This window comes from Palaemon carinicauda, chromosome 41 (genome assembly GCF_036898095.1).
Source record: "Palaemon carinicauda isolate YSFRI2023 chromosome 41, ASM3689809v2, whole genome shotgun sequence".
In the NCBI taxonomy this organism is placed as follows: domain Eukaryota; kingdom Metazoa; phylum Arthropoda; class Malacostraca; order Decapoda; family Palaemonidae; genus Palaemon; species Palaemon carinicauda.
In genome coordinates, this window is record NC_090765.1 from 34,502,276 (window position 1) to 34,525,116 (window position 22,841).

General features: G+C 36.7%; 1 protein-coding gene and 1 pseudogene across 3 annotated transcripts in view; one reads left to right on the top strand and one right to left on the bottom strand.

Moving 5' to 3' along the window:
* LOC137632515 (uncharacterized) overlaps nucleotides 1-22,841 on the bottom strand; it is a 315,753-nt gene that overhangs the window by 188,179 nt on the left and 104,733 nt on the right. The window lies entirely within an intron of this gene.
* LOC137632512 (uncharacterized) lies at nucleotides 1,767-14,689 on the top strand (annotated as a pseudogene).

Sequence of the window (22,841 nt, forward strand, 5' to 3'; positions counted from 1 at the left end):
CTCAACTATACAGCGAACTTTTCGGGGAGCCAGCTGTGTCCCTGCCACCCCCCTGACATGGCATCGCTCGACGGTCCGGCAATGCTCCTCAACATGACATTACAATTAATGGAGGAGACTCAAGATGAATACGAAAGGAAAATGAGAGAGGGCGGACACCACACAGAGGAAGGTGGTAGCCATCTTGAGAGACTTCGCAGCGTGATTCAAGATTTACACTCTCTGTCAGATGGCTTCGTTAAACCAACGCCCAGGAGCAGAGTACGTCATACAACTCGAAAGCCTACTACAAAAAGTACGTTTACTCTTTCCACTGTATAAATCTTGATAGAGTATTTCTCGAAGGGGTTTCCATCAAAATTCATATAACGAAAAGAATTTATGAAGGCCCTTTCCATACATCATTTTACATGTGGTCAATAACTGACTATTTGGCCTACCAAAGTTTCATAGTATATATATATATATATATATATATATATATATATATATATATATATATATATATATATTTATATATATATATATATATATATATATATATATATATATATGTGTGTGTGTGTGTGTGTATGTGTATGCATGTGTATTATATATATATATATATATATATATATATATATATATATATATATATATATATATATATATATATATATATATATATATATATATATATATATCTTTATATATATATATATATATATATAGATATATATATATATATATATATATATATATATATATATATATATATATATATATAGATATATATATATATATATATATATATATATATAATATAAATTAATTTACTTTAACACCGTTACAGCAATGGCCACTCGGTAGAGCGCATACCTTCGCCTATATCATAGTAAATCACAAGAAAGGTAATTGAATTGTGCACATTTTGGCACTAGTTTCATCCAAATCTGTTAGAAATTGACCACGATATAGCGGCCGCCCCAAAATAAAAGACTTTTTTACCTTTTCGTGACCTTGACCTTGATCACGTTTTATATCACAAGATAGGCAACTAAATTATACACATTTTTGCAATACTTTCATGCAAAAATTACCACGATACAGTAAAAAAAGTTTTTTACCTTTACGTGACCATGACCTTGATGATGCTGTATATCATAAGGCAGGCAAATAAATTATACACATTTTGTCATTGGTTTCATGCAAATCAGATAAAAATTGACCACGATATAGCAAAAAATACGTTTTTGACATTTTCGTTACCTTGACCTTCGACCTCATCACTCCCAAAATCTAATCAAATTGCCCTTGGATGATGTCCAATCATCCCACCATATTTCATGAGATTCTGTCAAATAGTTTTTGAGTTATGCGAATCACAAACACAAATAAAATAAATAAATAAATAAATACACTCATATCAAAACACAACCTTCACAGAAACGAAGTTGACTAAGGTGATAAGGAAGTGAAAATCACAAAGGTAAAGTTATCAAAGCTTCCAAGATAAAGTAGTTAACAAAAAAAGTATTTAGTTATCTAAAACGTCAGAGTGCAACCTTCTTTGTAGCATTACTATAAGGACCAACCACTTCAAAAGCACTAGAATATTTCTTCTCGAGTCTCTTCTCTTTTGATACTTGGAAAACACATTGTTTATTCTACACTAGAGTACTAACTTTATCCACTCAAGATAATGTATTTAGTTTATCTAAAACGTCAGAGTACAACCTTCTTTGTGGCATTACTATAAAGACCAACCATTTCAAAAGCACTAGAACATTGCTTCTCGAGTCTCTTCTCTTTTGATACTTAGAATACACATTGTTTATTCTACACTACAGTATTTACTTTATTCACATAAGATAAGGCTTCTGATAACCTTAAACATTAAGTGTACTTCATATGCAACACTATCACATTGTCAGATCAGTCTCTCACATACGTGTTTTGTGGCATCACTCAACATCCCAAGAGATGAAGTATAGTATACTGATAAACTGTGTCTTGCTCCAGAATCTACCGTCTTTCGTGTGTATTAGTGTAACTAAAGTCTCAAGATCCCACGATAAAGGAACTGTTTCGGGTACATTAGGAGCCACTGAACAAGAGGTACAAGATGCACGTATTGCAACAGTAGCAGATGCGATACAAGATACAGGTATTGCAATAGCAGCAGATGTGATACAAGATACAGGTACTGCCATAGTAACAGATGCAATACAAGATACAGGTATTGCAACAGTAAAAGGTGCGATACACGATACACGTATTGCAACAGTAGCTGGCATAAAAAAGAAAAGATGAAACTGGAGAAATTAGAAATGAATCCTATGATGCTGTTCAACGTTCTTCCATTGAACACTCCCTTCATACGAACAGTGTAAATGGCAATAGATTATCAACCCTAATTAAACGACAAGCGAAGAAAGACAGCCCACATGGAAACAAGTACGCCACTAAGAAACCACTCCCTAAAATTTTAAGCCTTCTGGACAGCATATTGAATTTTCATTCTGGTGTAGAGCAAACTAATGTTACAACGAACGCAACTCAAGAGGAGAGTGATTTAATCTCAATGAATGACATTCTCACAAACAGCTCTGACTCGACTGGAGTTTGGGACGACGTTTTCAAGGTGGTGACATTCAAGATTTCCAAAGATTCTTTTTCGAAATTGTTTTTTCCTGATGACGCAAGCACGAAAAGCAACGTGTCAGATAATGATGTATCTATAATAAACCCTCTGAGGGAGAGTTATCCTCCGCCAGGGTTTGGGCAGTCTTCCCTTCGGAGGGAGAGCTTCCTTTCGCCAGGCTCTGTTCAGCTGTTTTCTCGTTTTCGAGGAGATTTGCCAAGGGCGGAGGTAAAGACGGAGAAAATTGGTCATCCTAAAGAAATAAAAAAGGAGAGAAGTTCCAAAACCAAAGTAAAAAATGAAAGACTTGAAGTAAATGAGAAAATTCTTCAGTCAAAATTTGATAAAAGGGATGAAACGAAAAACAACGATAAAAAGAATATTACGGATATCCTGAAATATATGACCAAACTGATCGATGAGTTCACTGGAGAAGCAAGACATCAAAAACTACCAATCACAACAATTTCTCCCTTAGATATGGAAGAAATACTAAAACAAATGCAACTGTCAATCGATTTGGCACTGGGCAGAACACCGAACAGTGTAAGTAGGAACCTCATAGGACCTGAATCATCAGCAAAACGCGAGCATAGAGATATGCAGACGATTATAAACGAGATGGATAAACTATTAAAATTTGAGGGAGTCAATTCTTCAAAGGCACCTTCCTCCAGAAAGGATTTTCAAAACGTCTTTGATCAAATGGAAGAAGTGATTAAGGAACATAAAAGATCTATAAACACTGAAGTATCGAGATATTCGCTAAACAGGGAGCGAAGAAGTCTAGAAGAACAGAAACGCAAAAATCATTTGGCTCTAAAATTGGTTTTGCCGAAAACGAATTATGGTGCTTTACTGAATTTTAAAGGTAATACAAAATTGTTTTGATATTCAGTCAGCTAAAGGAACTTCCATAAACCCATTTGGTACCCTTAATCAAAATCAAATATTCTTCTTTCTTGGTTTTATCCAAAATATTATATTTCAAATATGAAAATCCTCTTTCTCAATTTTATCCTACTTATTTTTCAAATTAGTTAATTCTCATAATATATATTTTATCAGGATTTTTTTCCTTCTGGACAAACATTTCCATCATCATCATAATAATAATAATAATAATAATAATAATAATAATAATAATAATAATAATAATAATAATAATAATAATAATAATAATAATAATAAACTCTTCAAATTGAACCATATCTACTTTAAGGGGACCTCAGACAGCAAAATTACTAGTAAATATTAAGTGCATCGTCAAAAAGTCCCTGTCCCGAGAGAAGCTCCGGGCAATCTAAAGAAGAAGAAGAATTCAAATTGTTCACTGAAGTCACAGTTAATTCTCATGAAAATATATATTTCATCAGGATCTTTTCCTTCTTCTGAACAAAGCTAATGGGTCTCATATCTGAAAGTGACCTGACTGATAAAAGATTTGTTACACAAATAACAATTTATCTCTAGATAACCTAATCTATCGTGTACAATCAAACATTTTGGTCGTGTACAATCAAACATTTTGGTCCCTATGACTGGTCAAGTACTGATAACCGTTCACCCCATGTCACTTTTAGACTATTAATTCGATGAATAACTCAAAGAACCTAACATTCCTACAATATCCAAGTTGTCCTTTAATAAAAAAGAAAAACTCTATATCTAAATATTTCTTAAACATGGACCATTCTATCATTTGAGATACGAAGAGTATGTCTTCGTATAGTGGAAACTCGGTCTATAACAAGACTTAAAATCCTTTCTTTCATAATTTGTGTAGCATCTGTTTGGAAATTCAACCCCTCTGAGCATTGGAAGGTTTTGAAAGATAGCATCTCAGGGTTGGCCATGTCAGAAAATCTCCTTCAAACTTAAAAAGGGTTGGTCCATCTTATTCTGGGATATTCACCTCATATTTGGGAGGCTCTGAACACAAATCTTATTGATAGAATAGCACCCAAGGCTCTCCACATAATGTATAGTTCGTCTCTTGTTTTCATCTTGAAATCACCAGACTGTGATTGTTTACACACACAGCAAACCAACCTAGTATCGGTGGCCCAGAGTAGTACGGCTTTCCTGATCATGGCGGTACACAAACTTTCACCATGTTAAGGTATACCCCCACTCAGAAAGACAAACACACATATATATATATATATATATATATATATATATATATATATATATATATGTATATGTACCGGTATATATATATATAAAGTTTGACCCTTTCAATACCTACCTAGTGTATACCTCTTACACTCTAGTTCGTATAGTTTTAACTGAAGTTTCCAGAACATGGAATTCTCTTTTCCAGATTTCCAGAATAATCGACCTGATACTGTTTCAACACACAGATCTGTTAGCACTTGAAGGATGAAGTCCAATGATAAATTTTCCTTCAGGAGGCGAGAGACTAAAGCTTTTCAAGTTAACTTCTACATCAAGTGAATTTTTTTTCATCATTAATTAACCACAAGTATCAAAGTACCTTATAAATCCCTCAGTTTCAGCAATATATAAATTAGTTTTTATGACCTAACATTCCTCTACCTCTCCCATATAAAGGTGAGTACAGGATATTTAAAAGATAAGAAACCTGTAATTTCCCCCAAATCATCTTAATCAACTAAATGCGTAAATGTAACAAAATTTAATTTTTTATTTTTTTTCCCACTAATAACTTATCACTAACTTCTCAAAATTACTTCTCATGAACACAATGACCGCAAACTCAAGACAGTTGACTCCATATATAAATAGAAAAGCACTGAGCGCAGACCTCCGCCACTTAAGCGTATTTCTCGAAACCAGATTGCCTCTCCCAGAATCAATTTACATCGTAGGCGTATTTGAAGTCTGTGTGACAACCATGTGCGTACTTGGGATTAAGGTTAGGGTTAATTCGGTCAACCATTTGCTCCACTTTGACCTTTGACCTAGGACTTTAAAATTCAATCACTTCCAAGTCTGAACATAATTAATCAATAAATGTTTCACTACTCTATGAGTAAAATTGTGGCCAGGAAGTTGTTCACAAACAAACAGACAAAAAGAAGCGAAAACATAACCTCTCCCCAACTTCGTTAGCGGAAGTAATTAATTTACAAACATATAGTTTAACATTTTTCATTTACTCAATCTTCCCTTCTACAGAGCCCAACCAGGACCCTTGCACAGAGCCTTTCGTAGATGTCGCTTACAAAGTATGCATCCTCCCTGTCTTCGATCGCCAACTTTCATGGCATGACGCACACCAATACTGCAAGTAAGTATTTCATATTTACTATTTTTCAGGGATCGGTAGTAACCAAACCTTGGGGTAATGGATAGTTTCAGAAAGTGATGTTTTCAATTCAAGTTTGTTGAGAGTTGAGAAAGACGTGTTTTCAATTCAAGTTTGTTGAGAGTTGAGAAAGACGTGTTTTCAATTCAAGTTTGTTGAAGGTTTAGAAAGACGTGTTTTCAATTCAAGTTTGTTGAAGGTTTAGAAAGACGTGTTTTCAATTAAGTTTAGTTAAGGTTCAGAAAGACATGTTTTCAATTCAAGTTTGTTGAAGGTTTAGAAAGACGTGTTTTCAATTAAATTTAATTAAGGTTCAGAAAGACGTCTTTTCAATTCAAGTTTGTTGAGAGTTGAGAAAGACGTGTTTTCAATTAAGTTTGTTGAGAGTTGAGAAAGACATGTTTTCAATTCAAGTTTGTTGAAGGTTTAGAAAGACGTGTTTTCAATTCAAGTTAGTTGAAGGTTTAGAAAGACGTGTTTTCAATTAAGTTTAGTTAAGGTTCAGAAAGACATGTTTTCAATTCAAGTTTGTTGAAGGTTTAGAAAGACGTGTTTTCAATTAAATTTAGTTAAGGTTCAGAAAGACGTCTTTTCAATTCAAGTTTGTTGAGAGTTGAGAAAGACGTGTTTTCAATTCAAGTTTGTTGAGAGTTGAGAAAGACATGTTTTCAATTCAAGTTTGTTGAAGGTTTAGAAAGACGTGTTTTCAATTAAATTTAGTTAAGGTTCAGAAAGACATGTTTTCAATTCAAGTTTGTTGAAGGTTTAGAAAGACGTGTCTTCAATTCAAGTTTGTTGAAGGTTTAGAAAGACGTGTTTTCAATTAAGTTTAGTTAAGGTTCAGAAAGACATGTTTTCAATTCAAGTTTGTTGAAGGTTTAGAAAGACGTGTTTTCAATTAAGTTTAGTTAAGGTTCAGAAAGACATGTTTTCAATTCAAGTTTGTTGAAGGTTTAGAAAGACGTGTTTTCAATTAAGTTTAGTTAAGGTTCAGAAAGACATGTTTTCAATTCAAGTTTGTTGAAGGTTTAGAAAGACGTGTTTTCAATTAAATTTAGTTAAGGTTCAGAAAGACGTCTTTTCAATTCAAGTTTGTTGAGAGTTGAGAAAGACGTGTTTTCAATTCAAGTTTGTTGAGAGTTGAGAAAGACATGTTTTCAATTCAAGTTTGTTGAAGGTTTAGAAAGACGTGTTTTCAATTCAAGTTTGTTGAAGGTTTAGAAAGACGTGTTTTCAATTAAGTTTAGTTAAGGTTCAGAAAGACATGTTTTCAATTCAAGTTTGTTGAAGGTTTAGAAAGACGTGTTTTCAATTAAATTTAGTTAAGGTTCAGAAAGACGTCTTTTCAATTCAAGTTTGTTGAGAGTTGAGAAAGACGTGTTTTCAATTCAAGTTTGTTGAGAGTTGAGAAAGACATGTTTTCAATTCAAGTTTGTTGAAGGTTTAGAAAGACGTGTTTTCAATTCAAGTTTGTTGAAGGTTTAGAAAGACGTGTTTTCAATTAAATTTAGTTAAGGTTCAGAAAGACATGTTTTCAATTCAAGTTTGTTGAAGGTTTAGAAAGACGTGTTTTCAATTCAAGTTTGTTGAAGGTTTAGAAAGACGTGTTTTCAATTAAGTTTAGTTAAGGTTCAGAAAGACGTGTTTTCAATTCAAGTTTGTTGAAGGTTTAGAAAGACGTGTTTTCAATTAAGTTTAGTTAAGGTTCAGAAAGACATGTTTTCAATTCAAGTTTGTTGAAGGTTTAGAAAGACGTGTTTTCAATTAAGTTTAGTTAAGGTTCAGAAAGACATGTTTTCAATTCAAGTTTGTTGAAGGTTTAGAAAGACGTGTTTTCAATTCAAGTTTGTTGAAGGTTTAGAAGGACGTGTTTTCAATTCAAGTTTGTTGAAGGTTTAGAAAGACGTGTTTTCAATTAAGTTTAGTTAAGGTTCAGAAAGAGGTCTTTTCAATTCAAGTTTGTTGAAGGTTTAGAAAGACGTGTTTTCAATTAAATTTAATTAAGGTTCAGAAAGACGTCTTTTCAATTCAAGTTTGTTGAGAGTTGAGAAAGACGTGTTTTCAATTCAAGTTTGTTGAGAGTTGAGAAAGACATGTTTTCAATTCAAGTTTGTTGAAGGTTTAGAAAGACGTGTTTTCAATTCAAGTTTGTTGAAGGTTTAGAAAGACGTGTTTTCAATTGAGTTTAGTTAAGGTTCAGAAAGACATGTTTTCAATTCAAGTTTGTTGAAGGTTTAGAAAGACGTGTTTTCAATTAAATTTAGTTAAGGTTCAGAAAGACATGTTTTCAATTCAAGTTTGTTGAAGGTTTAGAAAGACGTGTTTTCAATTCAAGTTTGTTGAAGGTTTAGAAAGACGTGTTTTCAATTAAGTTTAGTTAAGGTTCAGAAAGACATGTTTTCAATTCAAGTTTGTTGAAGGTTTAGAAAGACGTGTTTTCAATTAAATTTAGTTAAGGTTCAGAAAGACATGTTTTCAATTCAAGTTTGTTGAAGGTTTAGAAAGACGTGTTTTCAATTAAATTTAGTTAAGGTTCAGAAAGACGTCTTTTCAATTCAAGTTTGTTGAGAGTTGAGAAAGACGTGTTTTCAATTCAAGTTTGTTGAGAGTTGAGAAAGACATGTTTTCAATTCAAGTTTGTTGAAGGTTTAGAAAGACGTGTTTTCAATTCAAGTTTGTTGAAGGTTTAGAAAGACGTGTTTTCAATTAAGTTTAATTAAGGTTCAGAAAGACGTCTTTTCAATTCAAGTTTGTTGAAGGTTTAGAAAGACGTGTTTTCAATTAAATTTAATTAAGGTTCAGAAAGACGTCTTTTCAATTCAAGTTTGTTGAGAGTTGAGAAAGACGTGTTTTCAATTCAAGTTTGTTGAGAGTTGAGAAAGACATGTTTTCAATTCAAGTTTGTTGAAGGTTTAGAAAGACGTGTTTTCAATTCAAGTTTGTTGAAGGTTTAGAAAGACGTGTTTTCAATTAAGTTTAATTAAGGTTCAGAAAGACGTCTTTTCAATTCAAGTTTGTTGAAGGTTTAGAAAGACGTGTTTTCAATTAAATTTAATTAAGGTTCAGAAAGACGTCTTTTCAATTCAAGTTTGTTGAGAGTTGAGAAAGACGTGTTTTCAATTCAAGTTTGTTGAGAGTTGAGAAAGACATGTTTTCAATTCAAGTTTGTTGAAGGTTTAGAAAGACGTGTTTTCAATTCAAGTTTGTTGAAGGTTTAGAAAGACGTGTTTTCAATTAAGTTTAGTTAAGGTTCAGAAAGACATGTTTTCAATTCAAGTTTGTTGAAGGTTTAGAAAGACGTGTTTTCAATTAAATTTAATTAAGGTTCAGAAAGACGTCTTTTCAATTCAAGTTTGTTGAGAGTTGAGAAAGACGTGTTTTCAATTCAAGTTTGTTGAGAGTTGAGAAAGACATGTTTTCAATTCAAGTTTGTTGAAGGTTTAGAAAGACGTGTTTTCAATTCAAGTTTGTTGAAGGTTTAGAAAGACGTGTTTTCAATTGAGTTTAGTTAAGGTTCAGAAAGACATGTTTTCAATTCAAGTTTGTTGAAGGTTTAGAAAGACGTGTTTTCAATTCAAGTTTGTTGAAGGTTTAGAAAGACGTGTTTTCAATTAAGTTTAGTTAAGGTTCAGAAAGACATGTTTTCAATTCAAGTTTGTTGAAGGTTTAGAAAGACGTGTTTTCAATTAAATTTAATCAAGGTTCAGAAAGACGTCTTTTCAATTCAAGTTTGTTGAGAGTTGAGAAAGACGTGTTTTCAATTCAAGTTTGTTGAGAGTTGAGAAAGACATGTTTTCAATTCAAGTTTGTTGAAGGTTTAGAAAGACGTGTTTTCAATTCAAGTTTGTTGAAGGTTTAGAAAGACGTGTTTTCAATTAAGTTTAGTTAAGGTTCAGAAAGACATGTTTTCAATTCAAGTTTGTTGAAGGTTTAGAAAGACGTGTTTTCAATTAAGTTTAGTTAAGGTTCAGAAAGACATGTTTTCAATTCAAGTTTGTTGAAGGTTTAGAAAGACGTGTTTTCAATTAAGTTTAGTTAAGGTTCAGAAAGACATGTTTTCAATTCAAGTTTGTTGAAGGTTTAGAAAGACGTGTTTTCAATTAAATTTAATCAAGGTTCAGAAAGACGTCTTTTCAATTCAAGTTTGTTGAGAGTTGAGAAAGACGTGTTTTCAATTCAAGTTTGTTGAGAGTTGAGAAAGACATGTTTTCAATTCAAGTTTGTTGAAGGTTTAGAAAGACGTGTTTTCAATTCAAGTTTGTTGAAGGTTTAGAAAGACGTGTTTTCAATTAAATTTAGTTAAGGTTCAGAAAGACATGTTTTCAATTCAAGTTTGTTGAAGGTTTAGAAAGACGTGTCTTCAATTCAAGTTTGTTGAAGGTTTAGAAAGACGTGTTTTCAATTAAGTTTAGTTAAGGTTCAGAAAGACATGTTTTCAATTCAAGTTTGTTGAAGGTTTAGAAAGACGTGTTTTCAATTAAGTTTAGTTAAGGTTCAGAAAGACATGTTTTCAATTCAAGTTTGTTGAAGGTTTAGAAAGACGTGTTTTCAATTAAGTTTAGTTAAGGTTCAGAAAGACATGTTTTCAATTCAAGTTTGTTGAAGGTTTAGAAAGACGTGTTTTCAATTAAATTTAGTTAAGGTTCGGAAAGACGTTTTTTCAATTCAAGTTAGTTGAAGGAAGGAACTGGGATTAACGAAAAAGATGATCTATTCTCACTTAATTTCTACCTTTCTAATTGCATACATCTGACTCGTTCAGAAAAGTGTAGGATTACTAGGATGAATTGTAAGAACACTGTAAAATGACAAATGATCTCACAAATCTACAGTGACAAATTATTATTACTTGCTAAGCTACAATCCTAGTTGGTAAAGCAGGATGCTATAAGCCAAGGGGCTCCCACAGGGAAAATAGCCCAGTGAGGAAAGGAAACGAGGAACATTCTGCATTCCAAGGTCGATGAAAATGTCATAAATCTTTTGCTATATGAGATTAAACAACCTTATATGATGATATGAAAAGAAACACGTTACAATTAACATTACAGTGAATTTGTAAGGCAGATTACACTGGTACCTCCTTTACATTTTTCTGATTGATTGATTAATATCAAACTGTCAGGACTGCAACAATGATTCAATAATAAGCAAACATTCTCAGAATTAAAGGGGGGGAGGCTCAGAATATAAATAACTGCATGTCACCTATGCAATTTATATATCTTTTAAGTCATAGGAAATGGATAATTCGTCTAATAAAGAAAATGATGGATAGCATTGGTTATCAAATTGAACATTTAACACATGACGAATGTGGATTAAATTTTTTAAAATCCTTTGCTTATGTTTATATTGCCTAACCATGGGTAGCCGACGAGGTAACGTCCCTGACCGGCAAACGCCAGACAGGGGTTCGAGTCCCGCTCAAACTCTTTAGTTCCTTTGGTCGCTGCAACCTTACCATCCTAGTAAGCTAAGGATGAGGGGTTTGGGGGAGCCTATAGGTCTATCTGCTAAGTCATCAGCAGCCATTGACTGGCTCTCCTTGGTCCTCGCTTTGGTGGAGAGGGGGCTTGAACGCTCATCATATATATATATATATATATATATATATATATATATATATATATATATATATATATATATATATATATATATATATATATGGCCAGTCTCTAGGGCATTGTCCTACTTGCTAGGCCTATGTCACTATGCCTTGCCTCTGCCATTCATTAGCGACCTTTTAACCTGTAAGCCTTTAAATACAGATTAGTGGAAAGAACATTCGAATTGTCTTAAAATCCTTTTAGTAAAAAAACAAATTATTGGCAAATATATCTACGCATACGTGTGCTTAAGTTTGTAATAGTAAACGGGTGTCATGGATGAAAAGGGTTCACATTGATTAGTACAAATATCTGATTTTGGCACAAATATATAAAGCCAAGTCGAAATAAACTTATAATTTTCCTTGATAACCAGATACAGAGACTCACGATACCAATCATCTAGTTTGACGACCATAGAAAGAGAATATTAAGAATATTGATAAACACTACTTATATGGTAGGATCAAATACTTTTAATACCTTAAGGTATATAACCTCTTGAACACTTCTATATTGCCTTTAAGGTCTCTATATACAGAAAATGAAGATGCAGAAGCCCTTGGGATGGATAGCTTATTGCCTAACCAAGGGGGATAAGAAAAATAAAATGAGGAAGTTTAACCCAAAAGGAACTAGACCAGCCTTCTGAGATAAGAAAGGTTGTAGGAGTGAGGAAGAACTTACTATAAGATTTTGCTTCCCAATATTACAAAGCTTTCGAATTTAGAGAGAGAGAGAGAGAGAGAGAGAGAGAGAGAGAGAGAGAGAGAGAGAGAGAGAGAGAGAGAGAGTTAAAGTTTTACGTTCATCCGCAGGCTCCATTTTGCTCTTAGGGCGAATTAGTTCAAACGTTTAGTTTTTATAATCTTGAGAGAGAGAGAGAGAGAGAGAGAGAGAGAGAGAGAGAGAGAGAGAGAGAGAGAGAGAGAGAGAGAGAGAATCTCTCTTACCTCATCAATCATCAGGAATTAATCATTTCCTGTATTCACTTATTTCGCAAAAAGAAATGTTCTTATATTGATGCTGGATGATCTTCGCAAGCAAATAAAATACTTATCCAAAGAGGATGTGACTTATGAATGGGCCAATTTTCTGCTCCACACAACACAATTTTGATTATTTTGATGATATAGTGTTTATGTGAATTGACTTGTGAACTTGAACGACCTAAAGATTTTTGGCTGCGACATCATTTATCTTGAATGTTTAACTGCTCGTATATTTCTGAATATTGCTACGGCTAGAATCTAGCAGTATTCTGCTAATGAATCAAACAATAAAATTAACAACAACAACAGATGGAGTTATTTCTAGTCCACTGCAGGACAGAGGCCTCAGACATGTTAATTCATATCTGGGGTTTGGCCACTGCAGATTGGCGATGGTGGGAGATTTTCGTCTGATCACTCACAGCAAACCAACCAAGTATAGGTGGCCCTGACTAGTACAGCTTTGCTGATCATGGCAATATGCAAGCCCTTTAACCATGTTGAAGTATCCTCACTCAGAAAGGGCAACATTGACTATACAGTAGTACAAAAAAAATGAAAAAAAATATACGTTCATCTAGCTCTGAACAAAGTGGTCAGGCTAAACTTAAATTTGAGCTGGAGATATTGTGATGGAAAAACACTTACAGGAAATTCCTACAGGTATTAAAAAAGAAGCTGCAGAACACTTGGTATTTGTTTATAAACAAAAGTGTGGATAGATTGATTGATTTTGAGTTTTCTAGCATCCTGACATCAAAGGACATTGACGCTGATATCGTTTGTTACAAACAAAGGATAAAAGGAAATTAAATTTAAAAATCATAAAAGCAAAGATTTTCTTTTAAAAGTTAAATAGCTTTCAGAGGCCCTGCTTCTGAAATAAATCTAAAAATACCACTAGCACGGTACAACATATCCTGCCCAAGAATTTCGTTCAAGCCTTGTACAGATATGTATTTCTTAAGATGGAAAAGCATATTTTGTACAAAGGGTTAAATTTTCATTAAAAAATAAATATAAGCCATAAATGAAGACTTGCCTAAAATGTCTCTAATTTGAGACAAAAATTATATATAATGAAAATAAGTACCTAGGTAAATTGTATCTTTCAAAATGACCATCAAGTTCAATCATTTCATTAATATTCAACCATCTCAACAGGCATCGCGGTCTAGAATTAGCCATGGATTCAGGAGTCATCAAAGGGAGGAAACACTTCAATTATCAACTAGGGTTGCCTGGCACAAGTAAGTCTGTAGTTATTGCATTTACGTGTTATGAATTTCCATGACATTTTTTTTTTAAGAATAACAATGCTGTATAGAAAAAAGGAGATTTTCCTCATCGTCCAAAATTTTTGTAAACACTGACATCAACAACAAAAATATTTGCATTAATGTCACCTTTGTTTCCTTGTCACTTCAGGAGAGCGCTGGACATTGTGGGTGGGAGGCAGGATAAGTGACGAAGGAAACTGGAAATGGAATGACGGCACCACATTACCAAACTTCTTCTGGAGCAAAAATGAACCCCGAGTTTATGGGCAAGACTCTACGCCCGCAGGAACCTGCATGGCTATTCATGGATTTACTGAATACTATGGCGTTGCTCTGCCGTGCCATTACAAACGTCGCTTTGTCTGCCAGAAAATCTAAATTTCCACATTTTGTTCTGAATACAATACTAAGGTGTTGCTCTGCCGTGATATCACAAACGTCGCTTTGTCTGGCAGAAAATTTAAACTTCCACATATTGTTATGAATACTATGGCATCGCTCTGACGTGCCATCACAAACGTCGCTTTGTCTGCCAGAAAATTTAAACTTCCCCATATTGTTCTGAATACTATGGCATTGCTCTGACGTGCCATCACAAACATTGCTTTGTCTGGCAGAAAATTTACTTCCCCATATTGTTCAGAATACTATGGCATTGCTCTGACGTGCCATCACAAACGTCGTTTTGTCTGCCAGAAAATTTAAACTTCCCCATATTGTTCTGAATACTATGGCATTGCTCTGCCGTGCCATCACAAACATTGCTTTGTATGCCAGAAATTTAAACTTCCACATACTGTTATGAATACTATGGCATTGCTCTGACGTGCCATCACAAACGTCGCTTTGTCTGCCAAAAAATTTGAACTTCCCCATATTGTTCAGAATACTATGGCATTGCTCTGACGTGCCATCACAAACGTCGCTTTGTCTGCCAGAAAATTTAACTTCCCCATATTGTTCAGAATACTATGGCATTGCTCTGACGTGCCATCACAAACGTCCCTTTGTCTGCCAGAAAATTTAAACTTCAACATATTATTCTGAATACTACGGCGTTGCTCTGCCGTGCCACAACAAACGTTGCTTCGTCTGCCAGAAAATTTAAACTTCCACATACTGAGATGTTTCAGCCATTAGGGCAAGCCTAAATGGTATAAATAACACTTCAAAGGAATATTTATCTTTAAACCCTTTTTATCCATCTTCTACCTCAAATTGTTTACACTGCTATTGTTGTTCTCTTATAGTAATGCAATTATGCCATTACAATATTAAATCATATACAAAATCCTTTGTAACAATAGCAAGAAAATTGAAAATTAACAAAAATATAAATCTATATCATTTTTTTTTTAGTATTCAATTAATATGTCTCTAAAACTATACAAAGGGCACTAGAAATTACATTTAATTTTAGACTACAAATTCTGTATGTCTCTAACTTTTTTATGTTATTTTCTAAGTTAATTAGATTATACTTACTATTTTTCAACACGATGTATTAGACTATACATTCTGTATCTGTCTCTCTTACCCTTTAAGGTAATTTTCTAAATTTATTAGGCTATATCGACTATTTTATACTCTAAGACTGTGTGGGATAAAATCTTATTGAAGAAAATCAATGTATATTTCTATCTAAGGGAATCACAAAGATTTGCCAAAATGAAAAAGGCCAAGCCACATAGGTAGCCACCTAAACATTTTCTTACATTTAACTATCCATAATATCTACAGTTTCAACATGTTTCAACAGTGAATTAGCCTTGGATTTTGGCATTGACAATTATATTTATATCACCTATACAGCATTTTCAAATATCTTATTCTATATAAAAGTTTACTATTAACAGATTTGAAGTTTCATCCATAACCTTTACTTATAATAGATGAGAATAAAAAAATAAAATTCAAAGTAAAGTAATCCCTAGATTCTCAACATAACCAATAGTAATTGCCCTTATATGCTAAGCTGCAACCCAGGTAGGGAATAATAAACAGACTACAATACTAAATTATAAAAATGAAATAACAATATGATAACCATATAAACATGACTATACAGTACACTGAAGAGAACACTCATGATGGTTTTGAAAATGAAGGATCAAAATATGAGGATGAATGGAAACATAAAGAAAGAGCAACCTCTTGATAAACCACCTGGCTTTCTAACATTACACTTAAAAATAAGAGGAAGAGAAAATTGATGGAAAGGCATGCTCGAGTGCCTCCTTAAGCTATTGAACTATAACTCAAAACAGTGAAACGCTAAACAAACTATAGCACTATCCAAAACTATATAACATTGCTTTAATTTAAAGCATCTCTCTCCTAAACAGCTGCTAATGTCTCTTTCTAACCTTCTAATGTGAACAAATAGCCATCCAATTATGAGAGAGTGTAAGGTCATGCACAATTACTTGGTGATGTCACATATGAGAGGTAAGAGGAATATGTTAAAGAAATATATCAAACTTATTGGTTTATGCGTAGGCAAAGAGCCAGGTAACACAGGGAATGCAAAGACAACACATGCACTAACACATGGGAAAAAACTAAGGTCACGAGAGAAGCTAAAGAAATGACCTCACGCATCAACGACCAGGAGTGGAATGGTGGCCTTTGACCTTGGCGACCAATGATGAATCAGCTTCCTCTGAGGAGGAAGATATTGGACCTCCTTCTGAGGAGAAAGTTATAAGAGGTTTCTATGTCACAGCACAAATCACGAGACTGGGGATTTTGTCATAAGGCGAGCACTGGGAACACTCAATGAAAATGCAACAGAGGAATCCCTATATACAGGTATCCCTGTCAGTGCGAAGTGAGCTCACCAAACAAACACTTTTCACTATCGGGCAAGCAGGTACAGCGAACAATCTGTTTGAATCGGATAAATTCCTCCTAAGACAGAGAAACTACCATCATCTTCCTGATAAAAGAGCAAGAACAATACTCTAAAGAGTTGGTTGCTCTTTACAGTCGCCCGTTCACAAAGGTACACAGCACACCGGGTTTCGAAGGTTTGTATCCTCAGAAAAAAAAAATGTACTTCACCACATGCTTACCTTTAGATACTCTTTCGCTTACAAGTGAGAACGCTAAAAAAATAAAGCCAAACCCTTATCACAAATGAATGTAAAAATTCAACAGTCAAGAGCACAACATCGATCCATCTGTATTCGATGCAGCCAATGACAAAAGTGGCTATTCTGTGAAAGGTGGATGTGATGTACCTTGTTAACAATTCAGTGGTCATTCAAGTGCCGCTAGATACATCCATATTTTAGAGGATGACAGGTTTATATATACCTGTAGGAACATATGTAATCTTATCCACACTTCTTGCTGAACCACTTTTGTATTTGTAACCTTTATTGGAAATTAATCTTTTTAGCATATAATTGCTAAAACTTCCATATCAACAGAACCCACGCTCTATGTGCCATCATTTTCCAAATGACCAATCAGCGTTGTCTTGTGACGTCAGTCCTTATGACGTAACATCTTTTGGCCAATCACCTGCTTTCTTTTCAAAAGCAACACAATTGTCATCATTTTGAAACTGTTCTTTTGACTTTCTTGTATACAGTACTTCCCTTTTGTGTTACGTGTACAACAAGGGTGGTTACTGTACACTAAGGGAAAAACATCACATTTGGAGATGCTACAGAAATTTCTTTTTCAGGGACAAAGAAATAGCTTTGTTTCCAACTAAAAAGATACTTTTCTTAGAAAAAACAAAGTTCAAGCAGTGGAAAATTGTCCTTTTCATTAATCACTTCCTCTACCAAAAGCGGGACCATCAGACTTTAATGGATAATCCTAGAATTCACATGAAAATCCTCTATGGATTGGACTGATGATAGAGTTAAAAACCCACTTCTAAGATGCCAATCTTTCAAGTATATTAGGTTAGGTAGGCATCGAACAGATCTGTAAACCAGACTTCCTTGTTCTTCTGCTAAATGGCACTATAGTATTTCTCAAACTCATAAAAGTGATACACTTTGACCAATTATCCAGCATTACATTTTGCCAGGGTCAGTTATTTGCTCTGACTAATTTACTGTAGCCTACATTTGCTTGAGAACAGCCACCTTACAATTGACCACTCCACAGAGTTTCTGTTCTCAAAAATCAAGACAATCCCACTCAAAATATCAAGAGTTTCGGGAGAGATGTGATGGTGTGTTCCCCCTTGTCACCAAAGGTGGTACAATGTCCTAAGTCAGGTTAGGTGGGAACCTTAGATCAGGGCTATTCCTACACTTGTTTCCCTGATGAAATATCACAAATTTTCAAATTACTTGGTATTTTTCCTTACTATAAAAATATGTTATTTTTATAATAAAATAAATTTTTGAATATACTTACCCGGTGATTATATAAGCTGCAGCTCTGCTGCTCGACAGAAAACTCTACGTTCAAAATCCGCCAGCGATCGCTATGCAGGTAGGGGGTGTACTTCAACAGCGCCATCTGTCGTGCAGGTACTCAGTACTCAATGTAAACACAGAACTCAATTTTCTCCTCGGTCCACTGGGTCTCTATTGGGGAGGAAGGGAGGGTCCTTTAATATATAATCACCGGGTAAGTATATTCAAAAATTTATTTTATAAAAATAACATTTTTCAATATTAAACTTAGCCGGTGATTATATAAGCAGATTCACACCCAGGGGGGTGGGTAGAGACCAGCATTAATTGTTTACATTATTATGAGCTAAGGATTTTGTATTTCAGTTTAGCAGTTATTCAAAATAACAAACATAAAATAAATAAGTACCTGGTAAGGAAGTCGACTTGAACAATTACTCTGCCTTTTTAAGTACGTCTTCCTTACTGAGCCTCGCGATCCTCTTAGGATGCTGAGCGACTCCTAGGAGCTGAAGTATCAAGGGTTGCAACCCATACTACAGGACCTCATCAAAACCTCTAATCTAGGCGCTTCTCAAGAAAAGAATTTGACCACCCGCCAAATCAACCAGGATGCGAAAGGCTTCTTAGCCTTCCGGACAACCCAAAAACAACAATAAAAACCATTTCAAGAGAAAGATTAAAAAAGGTTATGGAATTAGGGGAATGTAGTGGTTGAGCCCTCACCCACTACTGCACTCGCTGCTACGAATGGTCCCAGGGTGTAGCAGTTCTCGTAAAGAGACTGGACATCTTTAAGGTAAAAAGACGCGAACACTGACTTGCTTCTCCAATAGGTTGCGTCCATTATACTCTGCAGAGATCTATTTTGTTTAAAGGCCACTGAAGTTGCGACAGCTCTAACTTCATGCGTCCTTACCTTCAGCAAAGCTTGGTCTTCCTCACTCAGATGGGAATGAGCTTCTCGTATCAACAGTCTGATATAATAGGATACTGCATTCTTTGACATAGGCAAAGAAGGTTACTTAATAGAACACCATAAAGCTTCTGACTGTCCTCGTAAAGGTTTAGTTCGTCTTAAATACAACTTAAGAGCTCTAACAGGGCATAAGACTCTTTTTAGTTCATTTCCAACCATATTTGAAAGGCTTGGAATATCGAACGATTTCGGCCAAGGACGAGAAGGTAGCTCGTTTTTGGCTAGAAAACCAAGCTGTAAAGAACATGTAGCCGTTTCAGATGAAAATCCGATGTTCCTGCTGAAGGCGTGAATCTCACTGACTCTTTTAGCTGTGGCTAAGCAAACCAGGAAAAGAGTCTTTAAAGTGAGATCTTTAAAGGAGGCTGATTGTAGTGGCTCGAACCTTTCTGACATAAGGAATCTTAGTACCACGTCTAAATTCCAAGCAGGTGTAGCCAAACGACGCTCCTTCGTGGTCTCAAAAGACTTAAGGAGGTCCTGTAGATCTTTGTTGTTGGAAAGATCTAAGCCTCTGTGACGGAAGACTGATGCCAACATGCTTCTGTAACCTTTGATAGTGGGAGCTGAAAGAGATCTTTCTTTTCTCAGGTATAATAGGAAGTCAGCTATTTGGGTTACAGAGGTACTGGTCGAGGATACTGATACTGACTTGCACCAGTTTCGGAAGACTTCCCACTTCGACTGGTAGACTCTAAGAGTGGATGTCCTCCTTGCTCTAGCAATCGCCCTGGCTGCCTCCTTCGAAAAGCCTCTAGCTCTAGAGAGTCTTTCGATAGTCTGAAGGCAGTCAGACGAAGAGCGTGGAGGCCTGGGTGTACCTTCTTTACGTGTGGCTGACGTAGAAGGTCCACTCTTAGAGGAAGACTTCTGGGAACGTCCACCAGCCATTGAAGTACCTCGGTGAACCATTCTCTCGCGGGCCAGAGGGGAGCAACTAACGTCAACCTTGTCCCTTCGTGAGAGGCGAACTTCTGCAGTACCTTGTTGACAATCTTGAACGGGGGGAATGCATAAAGGTCTAGATGTGACCAATCCAGTAGAAAGGCATCTATATGAACTGCTGCTGGGTCCGGGATTGGTGAGCAATATATTGGGAGCCTCTTGGTCATCGAGGTTGCGAAGAGATCTATGGTAGGCTGGCCCCATGTGGCCCACAGTCTCTTGCACACATCCTTGTGTAGGGTCCATTCTGTTGGAATGATTTGACCCCTCCGACTGAGGCAATCTGCCATGACATTCAAGTTGCCTTGGATGAACCTCGTTACTAGAGAAAGGTTTAGATCTTTTGACCAGGTGAGGAGGTCCCTTGCGATCTCGTACAACGTCATACAATGGGTCCCTCCTTGCTTGGAGATGTACGCCAAGGCCGTGGTGTTGTCCGAGTTCACCTCCACCACTTTGCCTTGAAGGAGGGACTTGAAGCTTTTCAAGGCCAGATGAACTGCCAGTAGCTCCTTGCAGTTGATATGTAACGTTCTTTCATTCGAGTTCCAAGTTCCCGAGCATTCCCGACCATCTAATGTCGCACCCCAGCCCGTGTCCGATTCGTCCTAGAAGAGAACGTGGTTGGGGGTCTGAACAGCCAGTGGCAGACCCTCTCTGAGGTTGATACTGTCCTTCCACCAAGTCAGGGACGACTTCATCTTCTCGGAAATGGGGATCGAGACCGCTTCTAGCGTCTTGTCTTTTTTCCAGTAAACAGCTAGGTGAAATTGAAGGGGACGGAGGTGTAGTCTCCCTAATGAAACGAACTGTTCCAGGGATGAAAGCGTCCCTATCAGACTCATCCACTGTCTGACTGAACATCGTTCCTTCTTTAGCATGTTCTGGATGCATACCTGGGCTTGACTTGTTCTGGGGGCCAACGGAAAAGCCCGAAAAGCTTGACTGTGAATCTCCATCCCTAAATACACAATAGTTTGGGATGGGACCAGTTGGGACTTTTCCATATTAACCAGGAGACCCAATTCCTTGATCAGATCTAGAGTCCACTTTAGATTCTCCAGACAGTGACGACTGGAAGAAGCTCTTAGAAGCCAGTCGTCCAAATAGAGGGAGGCTCTGATATCCGCTAAATGCAGGAATTTGGCAATATTCCTCATCAGCCTCGTAAACACAAGAGGAGCTGTGCTTAGGCCAAAGCACAGGGCTTGAAATTGGTAGACAACCTTTTCGTAAACGAATCTCAGAAAAGGTTGGGATTCTGGGTGGATGGGGACGTGAAAGTATGCGTCCCTTAGGTCTAAAGAGACCATCCAGTCTTCCTTCCTGACCGCTGCTAGAACTGACTTTGTGGTCTCCATGGCGAACGTCTGCTTTGTGACAAAGACATTCAGCGCACTGACGTCTAGCACCGGCCTCCACCCTCCTGTCTTCTTTACCACTAAGAAGAGACGGTTGTAGAAGCCCGGGGATTGATGGTCCCGGACTTTGACTACCGCTCCCTTTTCTAGTAAGAGAGACACCTCCTGCTTCAAAGCTCGTCTCTTGTCTTCCTCTCTGTACCTGGGAGAGAGATCGATGGGAGACGTTGCTAGAGGGGGTTTGCGTACAAACGGGATCTTGTACCCTTCTCTGAGCAACTTCACAGATTGTGCATCTGCGCCTCTTTTCTCCCAGGTCTGCCAGAAGTTCTTGAGTCTGGCTCCCACTGCTGTCTGAAGAAGGTGGCAGTCAGACTCTGCCTTTAAAAGACTTGGTACCTTTCTTCTTCCCACGTCTCCCTTCGGCACGAGCACCTCCTCTGCTGGAGGCTCTGCCACGAAAGGGCAGAATGAATCTGGACGCTGGAGTGTCCATCCTGGGTCTTGACAAGGTAGGCAAAGGGGTGGCTTTGCGGGCAGAGGACGCAACCATGTCATGGGTGTCCTTCTGAATCAAGGAGGCAGCAATCTCCTTTATCAAGTCCTCTGGGAAAAGGCACTTTGAGAGAGGAGCAAAAAGAAGTTCCGATCTCTGACACGGCGTTACTCCAGCTGACAGGAAAGAGCAAAGGTTCTCCCGTTTCTTGAGGACCCCGGAAACGAACGAAGCCGCAAGCTCACTCGATCCGTCACGTATGGCCTTGTCCATGCAGGACATTATGAGCAAGGAAGATTCCTTGTCAGACGGGGAGATCTTCCTGCTCAAAGCTCCCAGACACCAGTCCAAAAAGTTAAAGACCTCGAAGGCTCTAAACACTCCTTTCAACAGATGGTCTAGGTCCGAAGGAGACCAACATATCTTAGAGCGTCTCATGGCTAGCCTGCGGGGAGAGTCTACTAGACTTGAGAAGTCGCCCTGGGCAGAGGCAGGAACTCCCAAGCCGAGAACTTCTCCCGTGGCATACCAGACGCTCGATCTGGAAGAGTTTCGCAGGGGGAAACGTAAATGCTGTCTTCCCTAGGTTCTTTTTGGACTGCATCCAATCTCCTAAAACTCGTAAAGCTCTCTTGGACGAGCGGGCGAGGACGAGTTTCGTAAAGGCAGGCGCGGATGACTGCGTGCCTAAAGCAAACTCTGACGGAGGAGAGCGTGGAGCCACAGACACAAACTGATCAGGATACATCTCTTTGAACAGAGCAAGAACTTTTCTAAAGTCCAAAGAGGGTTGCGTGGTCTTGGGTTCGTCAATGTCCGTATGTGGGTCGTCAATGTGTGCAGCGTCGTCATCATCAGAGAGTCCATCATCTGAGA